We start from the raw sequence: 10112 nt of genomic DNA, 5'->3' as shown, positions 1-10112 counted from the left end.
CATGACTTTTCCGACAACCCAATATATAAGACTATAGAACAGTGGGTCTCAACCTTCCTGATGCCGTGACCCCTGAATACAGTTCCTCATGTTGTGGTGACCCCCAACCATAAAATTATTTTTGTTACTACTCTATAACTGTAATTTTGCTACTGTTATGAATCATAATGTAAATATCTGATATGTAGGATGTATTTTCATTGTAACAAATTGAACATAATTAAAGCATAGTGATTAATCACAAAATCAATATGTAATTATATATTGTGAAATATTTATTTCTAATTACAAATAAATGAAATTTTGTCTTGAAGCATGGTGTAGCATGGGTAACAGTCTTAATATAACAACAGTAAACTGCATTGCTACATTTTGTGACAGTATGTGTAAAAAGCCAACGTCAGTGTGAAGGTTGAGATTTCTTCTTTCTCACCAGATCAGAAATTCTATGGGCAGTCTTTGCAAGAGCACAACGAAGATCATCTTCCACAACAAGTCTACTTCTGTATTTAGACTTGATAACCAACAAGCTGGAAAACCCTGTTTCACAAAGATATGTTGTTGGAAATGGAAGAAGAAGGCACAACACAGTCTCAGATAGAACAGGATATGACTGCAAACACTTGATCCAGAATTTTGTAACTGGCATTGTAGAGAAATCAGTTCTCGCTGCGTTGTTGTTAATAAGTTCAATGAACTCCTCTTGTGCTGTCTCAGAAACATCTTCAACTTCGATTGTGAATGGGCTTCTGGCAAGTGCAAATGGGGTGTCAGGTAGATGAAATTTCTTCTGCAAGCATGTGCAAGTGTTCTTTCACATAAATTATCATCGTAATCATTTTGTCTGGTTCAATGTCATGTTCCTCAAAGTAGATAGGGTAGGCAACATGTAAATTTTATTTTCATCTAATTTTTTTGCCAAAGCTGAAGGTTCATTTGGAATGATCAGATCTTTTCAGACAAATTGAGGCATGTTGCATTTGTTCCTTGCAGTGATAAATTTAACTCATTCAAGATAGCAAAGATGGCAACCAAGTAAGCTATTTCCTGCAGTTCACTTTTATCGCCAAAAAGTGCTTCAAACTGCGGTCTTGTTTTCTGATTAAAAAACCTTTTGAGTTCATCACGAAGCTCAAAAACACGTTTTAAAACTTTTCCTCTCGACAACCATCTCACTTCAGTGTGAAATAGCAGAGCATTGTTCGGCGCATCCAACTCGTTGCACAGTTGCGAAACCAGTTGACTGTTTAAAGTGCTCGCCTTTACAAAATTGACACAACCTATGATGCTTTTCATTACTTCTTATAACTCTTGTGGCAGCGTCTTCATTGTTAATATTTGCCGATGAATCATACAGTGAGTTTCAATGACTTTTGGTGACTCATTCAATACCAAATGTTGAAATCCAGATTGCCATCCTACCATAGCTGGAACACCATCTGTGCAAACACCACAAACCTTTTCCCAAGAAACCTTATGCCCTTTCAGAAATGAACCAACTGTGTCGAATACATCACATGCAGTAGTTGTCGTTTCAAGAAGTTTGCAAAAAAGAAACTCATCTTTAAAGTCGCCATCATTAATATACCTCACGTAAACCAGTAACTGTGAACAGTTTGCAACGTCTGTAGATTCATCAAGCTATATACTAAATAGTGGAAGTGGAGCAGATTTAATTTCCTGGGTTACCTGATCAAGAATATCAGCAGACATGTCATCTATTCTTCTGTGCTGCGGACAGTGTTGTTAGATAAGGAAATTGCAGTCAATTTTGTAACAAATTCGTCTCCGATCATAACTCGAACAATGTCTTTGGCCGCTGGCAACAGCAAATCCTCAGCAATGGTGTGAGGTTTCATAGCTCTGGCAATTCTGAGTGCCACCAAATATGAAGCTTCAATAGCTGCTATGTTTTGTTTGTGGTACTTGCCACCAGTGTCAAGTCTGGCTTTCTTGAGTCCATCAGCTTTGCTTTTAAAATAGTTGGTATTCTTGCTGGCAAAGCTCAGATGCTTGCTATCAAAATGGCGTTTTAGTTTGTTCAGCTTCATAGATTCAGCTGATAGAACTTCACAACAAATAACGCATTGCGGTTTCTCAATTCCTGCTGTAATTATTGAAGTAAAACCATACTGTAAAAAATCCTCACTATATTTTCTTTTCTTAACATTCTTCTCTACACGATCCATTGTCATGGGATAGTTTGCTAATGAAAATAATATATAACAATAGCTTTAGTAATACAAAAGATGATACATGGCATAGTTCAGTCAATACAGTTCATTAAAGTTTCCTATGATTTACCATTCTGTGTGGTTTTTTTTACATACCTGTTACTATCACAAGGGGGCAGTACTCACATCAACCACAGCTGAATATAAAAAGACCAATCAGCATCCAGATTAAGTTCCCATGGTACAGATATTTTTTTTGCAGTAGTTAATGATTTTACAGTACATGATTTTACATTTACCCAGTAATTATAATTCATGAAGTGTCGTTTTACCTCCAATACTGTTGCTTTCAACACAGCAGCTGCTCTCTACACATGTGTGACTGGTCCGCATAAGTACATTATGGCGCCAACCCTGTCACATACACCTGTATTTGTACGGGGTGTATGTGATGGGGTTGGTGCAATGATGTCATTACGCCGGTTACTTGTATGTGGGCGTAACTGCATGTGGGCGGACCTGCCTGGAGAAGGATAGAGTAGCGGTGTCTTGGCTCCTAAGACCATGGAAAATATGTGTTTTCTGATGGTCTTAGGCGACCCCTGTGAAAGGGTCGTTCGACCTCCAAAGGGGTCGCAACCCACAGGTTGAGAACCGCTGCTATAGAAGCTACTTTTTGCCATTGTTTTCTCTTTGTAGGAATCCCTTCTATAGATTTGTTCATTCATTGTTAGTCACTCATTCAATTAGGCACCTATTCTTTGATATAAAATATTTTGGCCCCTTACTAAGTAATAGGCAATACAATGCAATGGAGATAAAATAGTGAGTGAAAATAGGCTGTAGTTCAACTTCTGTTTGAAAATACCCAATGATGGGTATTTACCATGTCTAACAACACTACATTACATTTTAAAATTCAGATTGCTAAAAAAGTTTTACATGGAGACATAATTTATCTCCCTATAACTTCTAACATCATCTTCTACCACCACTCCTAGTGTTAACCTCTGGAGAATAATTCTTTTCATTTTTTTCAAGAGAAAATTTTATTTAACTACAATTATACCTCTCTGTATCAGCATGGCAACTGGAATTTCTATAAGTGACCCTGGAGGCAAAGCCAAAATCATTCAGCTGTACAATCAGAACTGGTAGAAGACAGAAATAAATATGTACTAGCATAATTTCCCAATATATGGGAAGACTTTATCAGTACAAATTAAACTACATAAGAAAAAAAATTAAAATGTGAATCTGGCCACTGAGTGCTTCATGTAATCCAGAGTGGCTCTTCTAAAATACCAGTTACAATACATAAAACTACCATACTGATACTTATAATTTCTGCACCTAGAAACAAAATGGCTATTTTATATTTAATTCTCCCATGTCAATATTTGTGACCAGGTCACCTTAAAATGATGCAATATTGAGATGGCTTTGGTAAGTGGCTTTAGGAAACATTTTTATAATGATGATTCATGAGCTCAGGAAACATTTCATCATACACATTGGCAGACTAGGAATGTTGGGCAAAAATTGAAATGCCAATATGTGTCCATTTTTGTGGGCAGTAAGCACTCTAATAGTTGATTGACAGAATGTACGAGCCAGACGCTACAGAGAAGTGAAGTTTCAAAATATCCAAAAGACAGTCTTTCATGATTCATTGGTATTTTCCGAGCATATGGGAATTGGGATAAATGTAGAGCGGTTAGCACATCAGGACTTTCCTCCCACCAGAAATGTGCTACTGTTTTCCATATGTGTGATGGAAATTTGCCTCTTCATACCCAGTAGTAGTTTTTTTTACATATTTATTGTTTGAATATCTATTTAAAAACAAAAATCCAAAAAAACTCCTATTTCATGCAGTCTCATCTTTGAAAGCTTCTCAATGTTTTGTTTTGTTTTTCCAAAAATTGAGGATGACAGGTTTGACATATTTTAGGAATCAATTTCATGGTTGCAGGTCTGATCAAGCACTTAGAACCATAATGTTTTATTCAGTATCTTTAAAAATAAGAAGCACATTGGTTAAAAAATAACAATTGAAAATTTAACAGAGAGCTATTGCATGTCCTGCATTCAGATTCAGAAACCCAGAGTTTACATGAACAAATAATTTAAGAATTCACTTATTAGCTATTTATTTGAAAGCGGCCCAGTGGTTTTATTTGTCTGAAATGGAACAGCATAATAAGTTTCCCAAAAGATGCTAAGTAAACTGCATAAATATTTATAGTATCCAAAAGGTAGATAAGTTGTACATAGTCTGCCAAACCATACTTTCTATATGATAATCATGTTTCCTGAACTCTACATATAAATCTGTCTTTGGCTATGACTAATGTCTATGTAGAGATTTATTCAAAAGTTGCTCCATCATAATAGAATACACCACCTCTTTTCTCTCTACTATTCTATTGCATCAACATCTTATTAATATTTAAGGAGTCATATTACCTCAAAAAAGTCACTAATATTAATACTCTTTCTCTCTAAGCAGGCCCTAACTTCTTCCCCATAACTTTCAGTGATCAAACATGTTGATTTTACTTTTATAGTGTCTACATCTAACCCACCAATTTCCATCCACATATCTTATGGTATAGTGGAAAGAACACTAAATTAGGAATCAGAAAACTGGACTTGATTATGATTCCTTGTTTAAATGTATCTCCAAACCTACCTATTCCTTTTAGAATATTTGAAAACAAGCATCATATCTCATAGTTCTTAGCACAATATTTTGACACAGATGCTTCAAAACTGTTTATGGCATGACATTGAACTTCAACTTGAAAGGATATTTGGAAACATGGAGACTGGGCTATTGTAATACCTTGTTAACTTGTCTTCCTACCCCAGTTTATCCACTTTACAGAAGAGTCTATTAACTTCAAAGTAAACAAGCTCAATATCCAACACATTATCTTCCCTGAAAAACATTATTTTTCCTACTTATCATTTTTGGCTTGGAAAACTGCTTCACCATGTACTCAGTTTTTCAAGGTCAGGATCACTTCACATCTACAAGATAAGGTCTTACTTAACACCTCATTTCTTATCAAGTCATCTGCTGGTTCTATTTTTAAGATATCTTAAAAAAAGTCCCTAACATCTTATCTCTCTCTACTTCAACTACTCTACTTCACACTTCACACTCATCATCTTTTGTGCAAAAACTTACTCACTGGTATCCTGACTCCATTTTACCTCCAATGCAATCCATTTTCCACATGCCAGTATGATTCTTTTAAATCACAGATTTGATCATTTTAGTGTCCTTGCTTCAAACACCATAGCCTGTAGCTGTGGTAGGAATGTACGATTTATTCACATTCTGGTCATATTGCTGAGTAAACAAAGCTGGATTTATCGGAGGATAATGATAGAACAGATCATTTCATATTAACTATCGAGTTAAAAATTTATCAGAGGATAATGGTAGAACAGATCATTTCATATTAACTATTGAGCTGAGAACTGCTAGAAAAGTTAAACAAAACATTTTTTAAAAATTTGAAGATATCAGCGAGTTAGTAAGCTGTAAGCATTTTCAGGGCTATCTTCAGATGACAAGGGAAACTGAAACAAGTGATATAATATCTAGAGTCACTTTTCTCCTCAAGGCAATTGTTGATTCCTGAATCAGCAGTGAAGGAGTTGAGATGCTCATCAGGGATTTTTGTTTGGCTCATGGGGCTGGGAAGATAGAAATTAAAATATAGAACCCACAGAGATGAACATACCTTAGTAAACATTCCTTTAGTTTGGTACCCTCAGGGACTACATTATATAAATAAGGGTGAAATAGAAATCAACCAGCTCATACAGTGATTTATCATTGAATTACAGAAATATCTGACTGGCTTAAAGGGACTTGGCATTGATTGTGCCTCTAGTCTTGCTCCATGCCTGAAGCAAAAGGAAATCTTCATTCAGAGAATGATTTGATAATAGATAATCTGCCTTTTAGAAGATCAGGTTTTTGCTCCCTAATTTAGATGCATTCTCTAATAGCTGTGTTTATAATATAGTAAACATTTTAAATCTCAAACTGACTTCTTTGTCCATTTCTCAATCAATTCCAAATGCAGGTAGTTTAAATGACTGTTGCTTCCTGGTCCTCCTCAGACCCCAAAGAGTCATCAGATCTAATAAGGCAGTGTCTGATATTTTACTGGTATCTTGGAGTATAAATGCAAATGGTCAGCGGTATACAATTATGACTTCTTTCCAGGAGAGCAAGAATAGTTTATTCAATCCTAGGTGCCAGAATGAGAGTCAGATAGAACTTGAGCTATGAATGAATATTCATCACAGTTTAATTCAAACTACTCGATGTGAAAATTGAAACAAAATATATAATTCTATTTTGAACATTAAATCCTATTGCCAAAAAGACCTATAAAATGTAACTTCTAAAGAATTAGTCCCTACTGGTAAATAAGGACATAAAATTATACTAACTCACAGGAATCTTAAAATTCTATTCTCTTATTTTTCCTGGTGTTTTTTTCCCCCCGTCTCCTGGTTTTCTACTTTGCAAATGTTCTTTGTTACTGATAATGAACTTAGGCATCAATGCAGCGACAACTTTCCAGGGAGATAGTTATCATGTAACAAGGCAGAAATCAATGTCAGTTAGTCATACACGAATTCTTTATTTCTTTACATAATTAGTGTGAAGGAAGCTTGATTTCATTAGACATACTATTATGAGAAAAAGAGGTAATTATAATCGCATGGGAAATAAAACAATGATGATGTAAGCCTTGATTATTACTCTTGTTAAACTGACAAGCAATGGGTATTTGAGAAAGTAATCATGTCTGAGTTTAAAAGGTAATATAGCTCTTGAAAGTAAAGTAGCTGTTATTTTTAAACGTGTCTTTTTGTGAACATATGTTTCATTTCTCTTGGGTAAATATCTAGAAGTGGAATTGCTTGATCATAGTGTAAGTGTATGTTTAACCTTATGAAAAACTGCCAGACTGATTTTTAAATTGGTTTACCATTTATACTCCCACCAAAAATATGTGAGAGTCAGGTTGCTCTAAATCCTTGCCAACATTTGGTAACAATCTTCAAATTGTAATAATTTTACTGTGTGTGTAGTACAAAATTCTGTTGGACAGCACTGGCTTAGATGCTAGAAGTTAACTATATGTTCGGGACTTTGAACAAATAAAGATATATTTGTTTTTATAGTTAAAATTTAAGGAAACTTTTTAACAAAAAAAATTTTTAAAAAGCACCTTTAAAATGTAAATTTGACATATATATATGAATGTATATATATGTATATATACATATATATATGAATGTATATATATTCATTTGTAAATGCCTAGCAGTACATATTATTAGAGTTTTCTCAAACTTCAATAGATATTGTAGATGAACTTTCTTTAATCACGTTCATTTCTGTGTGTCAATATCTATGAAGAAAAAAAGAATGCCTGAAGATGTTCCTGAATTTTTCTTTCAGGCATAATGTTTGGAACTTTCTCTGTTTCTGTTCTAGATCTTCTGTGATACCTCAAATACCACTTCATTTCTGGCCATTCTAATTCTAGATTGACTTTTCCCTCTTAAACCTATTTATACACAATTTTTATGCACTGTTAATCTTACTGATTGAGAGGATCACAAAAAAAAGTTTAAAAGACTTACAATAAGTTACTGCAAAATCACTGCAGGCAAAACGGAACAGAACAAAACATTAAAAAGAGAAATTACCCAGGCTGCACAGTAAAAAAAAAAATTGTTTTGAAAAGCATCAGCAACTAATAAAATTATTTTGTTTAAAATTTCTGAGTTGATCTACCTATTTTCCATTTAGGAACACATTCATGATAACAATGGGCTGTATTTACTGAAATATCATAGTTAAACACTTCTATTTTTATTAAATAATTTCTCAACTATTTTAAATGACAAATTTGCACTGAGCTGAATTGAAATTTAATATAATGTTTAACTATGATGCTAAAATTTGATAATTTACAGTGTTATCATTAACCTTTATTTTTTTAAATTATACTATTTCCTTCATGATGTATCAGAGCTCCTTCATATTTACAAATTGAACTGGAAAAACACTTATTTATAGGAATAATAATTTAAAAATTTTTAGGGGGCAGCCGAGTGGCGCATTGGTTCAGAGTTGGCTTGGGACGCCAGCTCTGGGCAGCAGGGCCCCAGTTCGGATCCCACAGGCGGACCAGTGGTGCTGTGCCCTCTAAGCTAAGATGGTGAACAACAGCTCGACCTGGAGCTGGGCTGCCATGAGTCGCCAGCGACTGCGTAGGCTGCAGTGGGGCTGGCCGGCAGCTGGCGTATATAAGCTGCTGTGAGCCACCATTAGTGGCCATCCAATGGCCATCGAGCGACTGCCTCACCCAGGAAGAGAGCAACGATAATACCAACATGGCCCAGTGAACCGACATTCTCCACAAGGAGACTGAACAACAAAAGGATAGTAACTTGTCTGTTCACCTTCCCCGAGTCCCGAACACCATTACCCCCCCTAAATCCCTCAATAAAATCTTTTTAAAAAAATGTTAAAGCATGAAAATAAATTAACAACATCATTGGCTCTCCTTGGTTCTACCAGTATTTCAATAAATATAACTTCTAATCTCAAAATGTACTTTATTTAATTCATTGTTAGAAATCTTTTAAAATAAAAAAATAACTGTTTTCTTCTTTTCATCAGAAAAATTAGCTAAATATGAAACAAGTGTAAAATGGCCACAAAAATTTAAACCTATATATATTTTATACAGTATTAATAGAAATTAAAAATTGAGAACACAAAGAGTAATTTTTTTCTCACCAGCTCCACCCATTCCCAGAGCTGAAATTGCATGCCACATTTTTAGAGGAAAATGCACAACCTAGGGCATATGTCAAGGTGAGCCAACAATGCGGGAACTTAAAACAATATATCTATAAAAGGTGGAATAAAAAACACTGAGCACTAAATGTTAGTAATTTTGTTTTAATATAAGAAAAAAATTTTGCATTGGCAGTATCCAAAACTGGAACTGAATGATCAATCAGGGAGTGAGTTTGCCATATCAATCCTTAACATTGTTCATTGAGTTTGTGATCCTCAGAGAGGGCGTTGGTAGAATAAAATTAAACATTCAGATGTTTTTGGATTTGATGGATTCTCCTTCATTTACTGATCATTTTCTTGTTTTACAAGAAAAGTTTTAGACTTTTTTACTTTTGCCCTTTCTGTACATTGTATTTAAATTAAAGGAAGATTGTGTTAAGATATATGTTTTTATCCACAACCACTCCAACACTTGTTGTTACTTGTGTTGTTCATAATTGCCATTCTAAGAGGTGTGAGGTGATATCTTATTGTGGTTTTGATTTGCATTTCCCTAATAGCTAGTGAAGTTGAGCATCTTTTCATATATCTGTTGGCTGTTTGTATGTCTTGGGCCAAGTGTCTCTTCAGGTCCTCAGCCCATTTTTTTAATTGGATTGTTTATTTTTGTTGTTGTTGAGTTGTATGAGTTCTTCATATATTTTGGATATTAGCCCCTTATTGGAGGTATTGTCTGCAGAAATCTTCTCCCATTTGGTTGGTTGTCTCTTTGTTTTGTTGATGGTTTCTTTTGCTGTGCAGAAGCTTTTTAGTTTGATATAGTCCCATTCATTTCTTTTGCTTTTACTTCCCTTGCCTTTGAGGTCAAATTTATAAAATCCTCTTTAAGTCCAAGGTCTCTAAGTTTAGTAATTATGTTTTCTTCTATGCAATTTATTGTTTCAGGTCTTATGTTTAGGTCTTTGATCCGTTTTGAGTTAATTTCTGTGTATGGTGATGACAGTCTATAGAATTGTACACCTGAAACCTATATAATTTTATTAACCAATGTTAACCTAATAAATTTAATAAAATAATAAAAT

The 10112-nt window shown here is 34.5% G+C and overlaps 1 pseudogene; it reads right to left on the bottom strand.

Annotated features, from left to right (window-relative positions):
* Window positions 1–400: 400 nt before the first annotated feature.
* On the bottom strand, window positions 401–2683 carry LOC109388442 (zinc finger BED domain-containing protein 5-like; annotated as a pseudogene).
* Between the last annotated feature and the right edge of the window lie 7429 nt (window positions 2684–10112).

This window comes from Hipposideros armiger, unplaced genomic scaffold, assembly GCF_001890085.2.
Source record: "Hipposideros armiger isolate ML-2016 unplaced genomic scaffold, ASM189008v1 scaffold_197, whole genome shotgun sequence".
Taxonomy (NCBI): domain Eukaryota; kingdom Metazoa; phylum Chordata; class Mammalia; order Chiroptera; family Hipposideridae; genus Hipposideros; species Hipposideros armiger.
The sequence above is the reverse complement of the archived record's forward strand: the minus strand, read 5'-3'. Positions and strand labels throughout refer to the sequence as shown.